At 35.5% G+C, this 13,508-nt stretch overlaps 1 pseudogene; it reads right to left on the bottom strand.

Annotated features, from left to right (window-relative positions):
• Window positions 1-9,945, bottom strand: part of LOC107673546 (protein SFI1 homolog) — a 13,340-nt pseudogene extending 3,395 nt beyond the window's left edge.
• Window positions 9,946-13,508: the final 3,563 nt, after the last annotated feature.

The following is a 13,508-nucleotide window of genomic DNA, read 5'->3' as shown; positions in this document are numbered from 1 at the left end:
ATAAATCTCTTTGATTGCCATAATATTAATTAATAGCTTTGATCTTTAATAATAAACTTTTACTGCAGGATCACTTTAGCTGGAAAAAATGTCTTGTTATATGCTATATATAAACCACTATATATATATATATAGTGGTTTATATAGCATATAACAGGCATTTATTTCCCAGCAAAAGTGATCTAAAAGTGGCTAAAGTGATTGCCATAAAAATAATTAATAGTTATAATATTTCTTTTATAATAAATCATTCTAAATGCTGCACATTCATCCTATTCAAAGCCAAATGTACTTACTGTAGCTGTTTTCTGTCTTGCTGGTATCGTTGCATTTCCAGTCTAATATCTAGTAGTTATTTTGTGAGATTTTCTGTTTGCTCCACATCTACAGTCTCATCTTCCTCATTCTCCTCATCCTGCTCAGGTAATCTCTCATGTACACCTGCAGCCCAGACATGAGAAGCGTAAATGGTCTTTCAATATGTTACTGAACCTCAGACTTGTAAAATGAAACTTTCTTCATATTATGAAAGACTACATGTTTTTACCTTGTGTTTTGAGAGGGTGGGAAGTGAAATGCGTAGAATGCAGTGGGAGCTCTTGATGTTGTAAGCTTTTATGCTGTAAAAAAAGAAAACTGCATAATTCATTCAATGTAACAGTCTTTACAGAACGATTAGTGTATAAAGAATTGGCAATTCACATTTAAGCCAAAACACGAAGCTGCAAAACAAAAACACAAGTAAGTAACCAAATGAATAGGAACTGACGGGAATAAACTAATAAAAGTAGCATTATACAAATGCATTCAAACAAGTGTTCTTACAGCATGAATGCTTACCTTGTCATGTGCTAAAGAGACAGTAAATGAAGACGGAGGAAGCAGTATGTCCTGGCCGAGAGTGGCGATAGTTCCAGGAGGGCCTGGTTTGAAAGGGAGGACCTTTGGTTGTAGCACCATTGCAGGTGACTCCAGTGGGCTATGGGTCAAATGGACTGAGGGTAATGGAGAAGTCTCTCTTACAGACACCCTCTGACTACTGGAGCACCATAGAGAAAGGCAGAGGTTCATTAGTATGTAAAAAGTTATTTAAAAAAATTATTGCAACTTTAGGTTTGATGCATACTACACCTGCTGATTTTGAAGTCACGTGGCAGAGGTTTGAGTGGGGACTGCAGAAGGTCATCTGGTCTTCTCGGTTGCAATCTAGATGCTTGAACTGACCACCTGTTACCAGAAAAGGACAATTACATTAACTGAAGAATGGCCAATCAGATTATGTACCCTCGTTTTCAAAATCTGAATCAAATTTGTAAAAATTAAAACAGAATCAGAATTAACATTTGCAATAGGAATGACTTACAGCTGACTGATGATGGAATCTTTCTGCTCTGCTCTGCTGCTTGGCTCCTGATTGGACAAGGGGTGGGGATGGGGGTGTGGTCTTCTGGCAGAAAAAAAGACACACTCTTCTTGGGGTGGCCATCTGTTTTACCCTTGACAGGCTTGCACAGTGCCCGCTGCTTCCATCGTATAGCACACCGCCTTACCATTTTCTGCAGCTGTCGACAGCTCTGTATGTTATGCAGATTACTTAATATTTATGCAAACACATAAACAAGTATGTACTCTATTGCCTATAGATTGAAATACACAAATATGCAGTATAACAGTACCTGTTCATAGCTGTGCTGGGCAATATTAGTTGAGAAAGCACTCATGTGTGCTGTGTGTGTGAGGATGTGTGTTACACCCTCTCTCAACAGTTCATCTCTGTAAAACTGAGCTGCCTCAGTCAAACGCTTCTGTTTTCTCTGATGCTCTGCAATCCATTGCCGCCACATGCAAAACACCTGAAAACATACAGAACAAACTGTATGAAATTATTCAGTTGCAGGAAACCTGCATTATCATTAATAAGTGGTGCATGATCTGGCATTACCTTAGCCTGTAGGTTGAGGGACCAGTGCCAAAGGGCAGTCTCAGTTTTCTCTGCTTCTATTCTTCTGCTCTGCAGCTGTGTCATAAACATTCAAACTCAGACAGAAAATACCATATAAAAACTTCAAAGAGACCGTAACAATCAATCATAAGTAGCTGCAGCTCAAAAAAGGAAATGAGGCAATATCAGCAGCTCCACCCACTGCACAGTAAGTGAGACTATAATAAAGCTTTAATATCACAAGTACAGCTATATTTAAACAACAGGCTGTGCTATATTAATAAGAGTTTAATGAAAAAAAAAAGTGTTCTTTTTTAATAAGGAGATAAGCATTTCGTGTCATAGCGGTTAATATAACACACATTTGAGAGCAGCTGAAGCACTGTACTAACCAATCAGCATCAAGGATTTTTAAAAATAAAATCCATCAAATATGATCGACTGTTTTGTTAAATCAAAACTCACCTGTGTTTTCCAGCAGATAAAAAAGTGCGGACAAATCCTCAACTTGTGAAGCTCAAAGCTTCTTTTCTTCATTACCTAAAAAACACAAACATATATACACAGGGCCGTTTCTAGGCCAAAATGTTTATCTTAACAGTCAATTTACAAATAATGCATTCAGATTTGTGGAACTCAATGCACTGAATCTCCACAAATTAGTGTCGCTACTATGACAACCAATTTGAATCTGACAAGCAACTGGTGTCTGAAAATAATATATATATATATATATATATATATATCCCAATAGGGATTTCGCCTAGGGCGTCAAATTGGCTAGAAACGGCCCTGTATATACACATGACAAAAAATATCAAATAATTAAGATTGGACTGAAATATATACAGATATGGAGACTTAGACAGTCACCTGATAAGTTTTGTGATGCTGAATATTAGTGGTCCATGTGTTGAGGGTTCTTTTCCCCAGGGTTCTGCTGTAGTGTGTGCTGGCCCTCTCATTCTCCAGTCTCTCATCTTTTACCTCTGTGCTTCGCTCTCTCCATCTTCTCAAAGCCACCTGCAAGTGAACTAGCAGTACAAAAACAACACTGAATAATTTCATCATTACACAGACTAATAACAGTGGCATTCATATAACCAAAGTACATTCATCCATGTGTGTTTGAGCTTGTTTCAGAGCCTCCTCCTGCTGGTGACAGTGAAGATGAGCAGATACTGTTCTCTGTCGCCATGCCAGAAACACCTATCAAACAATTAAAATATATATTATTTAGTTTATAAAATTGTACTTATAAATAATAGGTGTTACTTTTTACTTGTTATTCAACTAATTTTGATATAAGCACCTGAGATAGAAGGTGCTTTTGAGAAAAACATTTTGCTCTGTTTTCCTTCTCTCTCTCTTCCGTCAACTGTGCCACGTTTATCCTCCACAAATAGAACATTCTTCTGCAGAAACATAAATAAAAAAGGACAGAACAGATCACATATCTTAAAATACACACTACAGTAAATTATAACAAATAGATCATAATAATACCTGACAAGGTGCTGCTGATGCTCTTGGTAACGGCACTCCACATTTTGGTTGATCGATTGAGTCTGCAAATGGTATGACTACATGCATGCATGTACAGACAATGAGTTAATCAACTTTTCAGCTGTACACTTGATATAAACAATTTAAAATACATTACTATAATATAGCATTATTTGCAAATATACTGTATCCTGTGTCAAAACAATTGTATTCATACCTTCTAAGCCTCTAGAGCATGTCTGAGCAATCTGCTGTTGTAATGTTTCTCCATTTGTGCAGGTTTCTCTCTCTTCTGTCTTTTGTGATCTACATACTGTTTAACAAGCTCATATTTACTAATATTAGATTCACAATATTTCAAACCAATTAAAACAACATCATCATATGATTGAAAAAAAACACTATCAGGTGTTTTCTTCGTGAATAGAGCCAGCTGTGCCGCTCGTACCTGATGCCAGTCTGCCATGGCTCTTCTCAGACAGCGCTGTCCGTAATGATCCTCTGCCTGCTCGAAATGTCTCTGACTAATCAACAAAACACAAAAAAGCTTACACTTCATCAAAATTCTCTGTGGTTTATTAAGATGTTCTGCCCATAGCTTACATTATCTGATTCGCACCTGGTCTGTATGGTTGCGAGGAGGTTTCTCCACTGGTTCAGGGCCTTGCGTAGCAGAAAGTGTTTGTAAAGCGAGTCGGCTGCTGCTTGTTTGAATCTCTCGTCTCTACGCTGTACAGCACCAAAGTACCACTTAGACCAGGCACGGGCACAAGACACATGCTCGGAATGCAGCACAGCCTATGAAAAATACACAAATAACAATAATATTGTAACATATTATTACAATTTAAAATAACTGTTTTCTGCTTTAATATATTTTATAAAGTAATTTATTCCTGTGATGACAAAACTGAATTTTATGTCTTCAGTGTGACACAATCCTTCAGAAATCTTTCTAATATATATGGATTTGGTACATTTCTTAATATTATCAATTTGGAAAATGAGTGTGCTGCTTAATATTTTATGGAAACTGTGATAAATTTTGTCTTCAAGATCCTTTGATGAATAGAAAGGTCAAAAGAACAGCATTTATTTGATATAGATATGTCTTTAATGTCACCTTTGATCAATTTAGTCCATCCTAGCTGAATGAAAGTATTATTTTCTTTAAAAAGATATCTCACTGACTTAATTTTTTTGTGAATGTATATTCATGGATGTCATCTTACCGTTCTGTCAGCAAGTCTCTGATCTCTCTGTACCTCCAGGTTTCTCCACCAAGTGTAAAATACCCAACTGCAAGTCTGCTGCCTGTATAGAGGACAAAAACATGTACATTTTCAGTACAATACAACACAGACATGGATATCTACATGCGCACACACTATTTTAGGCACAGAAACTTGCCTGTAATGTTGTTCAGCTCTCTCTTTCTGCTCTCGTTTCTCTGTGCGTTGTGCTGCAAACTCCATCCAAGTGTTTACACATTGTGGAAAGATACGTTGGGCAAAGGAGGCATCAGCACGTAGTTCCAACTCCTATGTAAATATGTATATATACAGATAGTTTGATAATATATTAGAAGCATTTTTAAGGCACAAATGGGGAAAAGTGCAGTCCATTATTAACTGCAGGTTATAAGATAATGAGAGTGTGGTGGCTACCTGCATTTGTCTGTGCTCTGTGAGACGTTTTCTCCAACGATGAAGGCAAGATCTCAGCACAGAAATTCTGTTGATTAATGACAACCATTTAAAAGTCTCACAGACCAACTCATGTTTATTAACAACCTAAAATGTATAAATATACAGTGGGTACGGAAAGTATTCAGACCCCCTTAAATTTTTCACTCTTTGTTATATTGCAGCCATTTGCTAAGCAAATGGCTGCAATATAACAAAGAGTGAAAAATTTAAGGGGGTCTGAATACTTTCCGTACCCACTGTATATGACATGCTTCAAATAAAAAAGCACATGTAGATTGTTTTGCCAACAGTGCACATATTTAAATCATTTATGTAACTAACTTGTGATGGGCTTGTGCAACACTCATTCGGGGCTGCAGGCTTCTGTCCTCAGCCTGATCCAAGCGCAACTGCCAGACTTTCCAAGACCTTGCCAGCAACTGAAAAATGTCAATATCCATGTCTGGCATTTACACTTTTTACACAAAAACCTTCAAGGGATCTTATTATGCTTTTTCACTTTTTCAACTTTAGTTAGTCTGTAATGTTGCTGTTTGAGCATAAAAAATATCTGCAAAGTTACAAAGCTCAAAGTCCACTCCAAAAGGAGATATTTTATTTAACAGAAATCACTTTTCAAAAACTACAACGAACGACTCGTTTGGACTACAACGCATATTTTCCGGGATTTGTGATATCACAAATATCGACGAATGGGATGAGACCTGGTTGAGCTGCACTAGAGAAGGTAACGAGTGTTATCACTATGTCGGAGACAAGCTAGCTTTCCCAGAGTGGTTACAATCATTCGGGTTTAAATCGCACTCAAATTAATTTGATATTGACGCAATATTTACACTGAAGCTAGCAGCAGGCGGCTATGGTAAGGGACATGACATTTCCCGACCAGGCGCCAAGTGGTACCAATCACAACACACACTGGCCCAGCTAACCAATCACAGCACATTTCGTATTTCAGGCCTTCATTTGATACAGGAACTATTCGAGCCGTTCATGCCAGACTGGGGAGAGAGGTGTTGTAATAATGTAAAATATGTGAAAAATAATGGGTTTTTCGAACAACCTAGTATGAGAGCCTGTTCTAGTACTCCCCCAAAACAACATCAAGACTTTGTAAAAGAGCATAATAGGACCCCTTTAAAAATAATGACTAAAATAGAAAGACAACAGAAAAACATAACATTCATAATCATTACTGATAGACTACGTCAATGAAATTTAGTTTTTTTTATAGTACAATGAACTCTTTTATTTAAAAAAAAAAAAAGAATTAAAGAAAAATATAATTTCCACTAATATGTTAAAGAGACAGTTTACCCAAAAATAAAAATTCTGTTATCATTTAGTCAGCCTCAAGTTGTTCCAAAGCCTGTACACATTTCTATCTTCTGCTAAACACAAAAGAAGATATTTTGAAGAATGTGGGTAACCAAACAGTTTCTGGTCCCCACTGACTTCCATAGTATTTTTCCCATTCAATGGAAGTCAGTGGGCACCACTACATTTTTGGTTACCCACATTCTTCAAAATATCTTTATTTGGAAGGCAAGTTTGGAAAAACTTGAGAGTGAGTAACTGATAACAGAATTTTAATTTTTTAATGAACTACTTCTTTAAATTCAAGGACAGATCTGTCAAGAGTTGTGTTTATGATGTGCATTTGTGTCATTCATACAATGTGATGATGATGCTGGACACTAATGTTCTTGTTGAGACGATGAGATTTACTTTGAGTGACGTTTAGAGCAAGGCCTCTTAAACCCAAATGCTGTGAAGAAATACAAGACCAACATAATTAAACAAACAAACAAAAAAAGCTATATAATAAAACATTAAAAGGACAAAAAAAACATGAATCTATAATAATAATAATAATAATAATTATTATTATTAATCTAAGGACAAGAACACAACTAACCAGAAGATGGAGTTGTCTGTGATGCATTGCAGCCTTTTCCCTCTTAGCCTTCTGTGAGCACAACCTGACATCTACAAGACAGCTCAGGAAAACAACTGCATTAGGTACCATCATGCTTTCACTGACATATTTAATTTTTTCTTCCAGTATTAAAGTATATGAGAACTGTCTGTTTAACTGTGTAAGCAAAGATACAGTGTCTCCAGTGTGAGAACGCCAGCCGCTGGGAGCCGTGCTGGGCCAGTTTGTCTGCTCTCTGTCCTCTGTCTTCCTCCACATGCCTGGATTGCAGCACATTGTTCCACTGACACCAAAACTTCTCCAGCACAGCAACGCGCCATACATCCTGAGCAACAGCTGCAACACAGAAGGCAACTAAAATGCATAAAATGCAAAAAATAAATTAATAATTGTGACTGATCAGTTTGCCACTGTATCTCAAGTTATTGCAATTGAAAAGCCTTATATATTAACAATTTGGGGTCGGTTTTTTAAAGCTTTTTTATAATAAGCATTTATGCATGCCCACCAAGGCTGCATTTATGTGACCAAAAATACAGTAAAAAAAAACTGTAAAATTGTGAAAATATTTTTATAATTTAAAGTGACTTTTTTCTAATTTAATACACTTTAAAATGTAATTTATTCCTGTGATGGCAAAGCTAAATTTCCAGCTGTCATTACTTCATAAAAACACGTTAAATCATTTTATTACAATTGGTGTTTAATAAACATTTCTTCTTATTATTATTAATATTGAAAACAGTTGTGCTTCTTAATATTTTTGTGGAAATCATGATACATTTCTTTTACAGGATTCTGTGATGAAGCATTTATTTGAAACAGAAATATTTATTTGAAATGTCTTCACTGTCACTTCTGACCAATTTGACCAGCAGTATATATCATAAATATAAAAAGTGAATGGCACCTGTTTTCTTGCTTTTAGCCTGTCGATTCTCTGTGTGTCTGATCCATCCATGCAGTGCATGTCTTAACAGTTGAAGACAATAGTGACGATGAGCTTTGGACTCCTTCCCTTTCAGAACACAGGCTTGTTTCATCCTGTCTCTCCAGTGCAGCCATGCCTGTGAAGAATAGCCACTTTAGAGATCACTCAATTTCACCGTACAGTTGCATTCTCATATGTTCATACTCACTCTGCTCTGTACAGTGTGAGCCCAGTGTTGCAAAGCAAGATCTTCTTGATGGTACTCCACATCCCTGTGCTGTAGTGTCATATTCCACCCAGTCCAAACCCACCTTTAATGACCAAAATATGCACAAACCAAAATATATCACATTAGCATTTTACTAAAAGGCCATTTAAAAAAAATAGGCCTTCAATGTGATATACATGCATTTTTATATATGTTTATATTATATAAATGTACCATATAAATAATTTTTAATTAAACCATTCTAAATAATTAATACTTTTATTCAGCAAGGATGCATTAAATTGAACAAAAGTGACAGTAAAGAGATTCAAGTTACAAAAGACTTCTATTTTACATTTACATTTAATAATTTAGCAGACGCTTTTATCCAAAGCGACTTACAAACGAGGACAATGGAAGCAATCAAAATAAATTTTAAATTAATGAAGTTTCTTTCTATTCATCAAAGATACAGTGGGTACGGAAAGTATTCAGACCCCCTTCAATTTTTCACTCTTTTTTATATTGCAGCCATTTGCTAAAATCATTTAAGTTAATTTTTTTTCCTCATTAATGTACACACAGCACCCCATATTGACAGAAAAACAATGGCTGTATTAGATCAAAAGGGTGCTTCTACTAAATACTGAGCAAAGGGTCTGAATACTTAGGACCATGTGATATTTCAGTTTTTCTTCTTTAATAAATCTGCAAAAATGTCAACGATTCTGTGTTTTTCTGTCAATATGGGGTGCTGTGTGTACATTAATGAGGAAAAAAAATTAACTTAAATGATTTTAGCAAATGGCTGCAATATAACAGAGTGAAAAATTGAATGGGGTCTGAATACTTTCTGTACCCACTGTACATGGAAAAAAATGTATCGTGGTTTCTACAAAATTATCAAAGAGCACAACTGTTTTTGATAATTGAAAATAATAAGAAATGTTTCTTGAGCAGCAAATCAGCATATAAGAATGATTTTTGAAGGATCATGTGACACTGAAGACTGGAGTAATGATGCTGAAAATTCAGCTTTGCCATCACAAGAATAAGTTGCATTTTAAATATATAAAAATAGAAAACAGTTACTTTATATTGCAATACTATTATGTTATAATATGTAATAACAATATTACTGTTTTTACTGTATTTTTGATTAACTGTATTTGACTGACCCCAAACTTTTTTGAACAGTAGTGTACATATATTTCTGTTTAATAATGTTACTCATTTATTAATACATGTAAAATTATATCAACATATTGACTGATTTTTGCTTGTTTACTTGCTTAAATCTTAATATAAAGTGTTGTTGTCATAGTCAAGTCTGTTATTTTATGCTACACTCCGACCCTACACCAGGATTGCAACACTGTTTATTATGTATCTGGCTGCTTTACTCTTATGAATGTGACTTGGAATATTTTTCTGACACCACATAAGAGCAATGCTCACTTTAGTACAGCGAGTCTCTCATGCTGCACTGCTGCCTCCTGCATCCTGCGTTTCATGCGACACATGTCCAGGTACAGTTCCCAACCATTCCACACAGAACGTAGTGTGTGCTTTGTCTCTGCAGTACAAATATTCAGTTACAGCTACTATGACATAATACACAACATAATCATCCCCAGTAATGTGAGATAAAACGCTGAAAAGTTATTAACATCCTCATTCAACTCTATAAACTAAAATATTAACAGAATAACAGCCTATAAACCGAATCTGATTGCAAGTTGCAGTTTGTTCTTTTCTTCTCTCTGGACAGCAACGTACTCCTGCCAGGCTTGAAATGTTTTGCTATACAGCATATACCTAAAATGGGCAAATAAAAAAAATAAATAAAAATAAATAAATAAATTATGGTTGGTGATAATTGATAACAGCACAACTGTTTTTAACATTGATACTAATAAGAAATGTTTCTTGAGCACTTTCATCATTGAAGATCTTTCTGCTCCCCATTCTTTACCAGCTATTGCCTTCATAACATTTAAAGTTTTCCTGCACTTTTTCTCCATTTCTTCTATATGTTTTTTCCAAGTGTGCCTGCTATCCAGCCAGATACCTAAATATCTGAATTCTTTCATCCATACGTGATCTATAGTGGTGTCTTTTCCTATAGAAGAGCAAAATTTCCTCCAACCTTCCCTCTTAGCAGTTTTAATAATTCTTCTCGTATTGGCTCTTGCTCTCTTGTATTTCAACATATAATCCATATTCATATTTTTCCTAAGTTGCTTAAATGTCTTATTTATTTCTTTTACTGCGTTGCTGCATTCTTCTGTCCACCATGGAATCTTCCTCATTTTCTCACCCGCAGTTCTTTGAGGTAATACATTTTCTTCCGGTAAAATGTCATAATAAAAGACCTGCCTAAAATGGCAACTTGAACATTTTAATCATGCATTTATATTATAATTAATAATAATAATAATAATAATAATAATAATGCAGTTGTGTTACAGTAATATTAATACAGATATTTTAAAATAATGTAGTTATATTAAATTGATTTAATTTATTAAATACATTACTGACGCATCCTGTAGAACTGGTCTTTTATGTCTTTACTGTACACAGGATTTTGTGAATTTAATATTGAGCCGCATTGCTTTTTAAGTTGTGTTCTACTTTCATTTAAAAATGTCACGCAGAAGTCCTGACAAGGCCAAGGTCAACATATCAGTTTGTGAGATTTCTTAGGAGAGTAATATCTCCCTATTAAGCAGGAAATGCGTATTTGGGCTATTTAATCTCTTGATGACATCACAGAACAGAAAATTTGTTTAAACTCACACATAATGACTCAACATGTCAATATGGCCTACAAGTAGATAAGGTGTGTAGGACTTAACGGGTTTACTCATGTGGAACTTTCCAAGCTTGGAAATTAAGGAATGAAAGGGACATAACAGTCACTTTCACTTTGAGAGTCTGTCTGAGTGATCATTTTTATACATTTCACTTAAATTGTTATGCTGGTAATTAATTATTTAGTTAAAAAAAAAAAACATTTTCAATTACTTTATATGTGTGCATATACATACATGAGTCAATTCTGTTTTCTGTTTTATTCTATTGCATTTTAATCTCATTATACTTATTGTTTTTATTAACAATATTGAAATATTTCTTCTTATAGTTTTATTACATTTTCTTACATAATTATTCTTATTTTTCTAAAAAATACTGTTTGATTATATGCTACGTGGTTGACAAATAAACTTAAAACAGAATCAGAATTAGCTTCATTCGCCAGGTGTGTGCAAGCACACAAGGAATTGGTCCATCTTGTTCATACTTGTTTAATCGAATAAATAGCAGGTAAATACTTTGAACTTTAGTCAGAATCATGTAAATAAAAAAATCAAGCAACTCTAAGCGTTTTAAATCCTGTCTGTCTGACTGCAATTTACAATGGGTGGCCACGTTGATTGCCTGAAATGTATTCTGGCTCTAAAATTCCGTAACGACTCTTGTCAACCCCCTTGAATAAAATACACACTTGTAACCACGTAATCTGGTGTTTTTTGTTTTTAGATTTGAAATTACAATCAAATGTGAGTGTTTGTTTCTTAAAACTTTAAAGAAGGCGTGATTAGACACTATATAATCCTTGATTGGGGCCTTTCTCAGACCCAGTCAGAGATCTGAAGAAATTCGCCACTCTGCGATTGAACAGAGACGTAAGAGAGAGCTCAGAGAAAGTACCCCGAGGTACAGTGATTGTTGCAGTCGGACTACAAGCTTAAATTAAGTGATCGAACCCAGTTAGCTGCTGGAATTTGTCCTAATATATGTGAGCTTTAGTGTATTGATGCGCTTTTTATGTACGTTGTGCAGCTTTATGAGTGGGGATAAGTTTCCTAGCCTGCTAACCCGGCTCACTAGCCTATAAATAAACAAACAAACACGGATTTTTTTTTGTTTGAAGTTTTTCGCTCTCACGAAAAAAACCTAAAGGAGAAACCAGCAAAAAGTGTAATTTAAACGCAGAAACGGTGCAAATAGAGCCGTTTGTCCATAAGAACCGAAGTAAATAGTCGGCGTCGGCTTGTTGAGTTTAGCCAGTTTGCTAATGAAATGCTCCTCTCTGCCAATTAGCGATTAAATATGGAGTGACAAGGGCTATCCGAACCTCCTGTCAAGATTGTCGACAGAGAAACTGTATTTTTAGGCAGAAAGCTTCATCCGCGTCCTGTCTGAAATCTGGACTGACTGTAGCATCTCTTGTAGTTTGTTATAAGACAGGTAGCCAGAAGCTAACTGAGGTAACGTTATCCAGGCGAGGAGAGAGACGGTGCTGTGACACCGTTTCAAATATCAGGTGGGTTTATCAATATGTTGAGAAAGGTGCTTGTTTTTTTCAAAACAGACGCGTTCTTCATTTGTGAGATTGCAGCGTAATGTTCCTGCATCAGACTGATTAGTATTCTGTAGTTGGCTTGCTGTATGCCTCGTCATTTGCTAATACAACAGCTATTCAGGAGCCAGACATTTACCTGATGTTAAATCCCTACACCTTCTAATCCTCTTTAAAATATATTCAAGTTGCATTTAATTTGAAGTTCTTATAGACTTTACGGGATTTATATACTCCTTGTTAAACTGCCTGCAGCCTGTTTGTACAATCACACTTAATAGCTCAGTGAGTTTGGATTGAATAGCTAGTTGTTTTTTTTGTTTTTTTTTGTAGTATTTGAAGACTAATAAACCAAATAAATGTGAATTACATTGACATGGCAGTTAAACTAATGCAATAGGATTAATTCACAGGTGCCTAGAGTGTCTGATATTGAGGCTTCACTTCAGTTTGACCACCTGCCTGAGTCATGGAGAAGGATGAAAATGGTGAAAACATAGTGGAAACGGTGAAGGACTCAGTAGTGACCTCCGCCTATAGATATACCAAGGTGAGAACAATCACAATCCCTTAGAGGAAACTTCTTTTGAGGAGCAAATCTGCCTTGATCTTTTGATATTACGGTGTGATGTACTTTGAACACATGGTGTAACGTTTAGAGCTTTAAATGGCCATAACAAATAAAAGACCATGTTTGAAGCCAATTAAAGCAGGCTTTAATGTCATGATTAAGTGGAACCACAAAAATGGATAGTGATTTTTCATTTCATGCCAATTTCAAGGGTGCTTTAAGACTTAATTTAAATGGATTGCTTAGAATCTGAGCAATTTGTTTGTCATCAGAGCAGCAGCTGCTTACTCTTGTTGCTACGTAACAATGACCCCGAAGGTGACTTTTTTTTTT

This window comes from Sinocyclocheilus anshuiensis, unplaced genomic scaffold (genome assembly GCF_001515605.1).
Source record: "Sinocyclocheilus anshuiensis isolate Anshui unplaced genomic scaffold, SAMN03320099.WGS_v1.1 scaffold44, whole genome shotgun sequence".
NCBI classification, from domain to species: domain Eukaryota; kingdom Metazoa; phylum Chordata; class Actinopteri; order Cypriniformes; family Cyprinidae; genus Sinocyclocheilus; species Sinocyclocheilus anshuiensis.
This window is presented reverse-complemented; position numbering and strand designations above follow the sequence as displayed.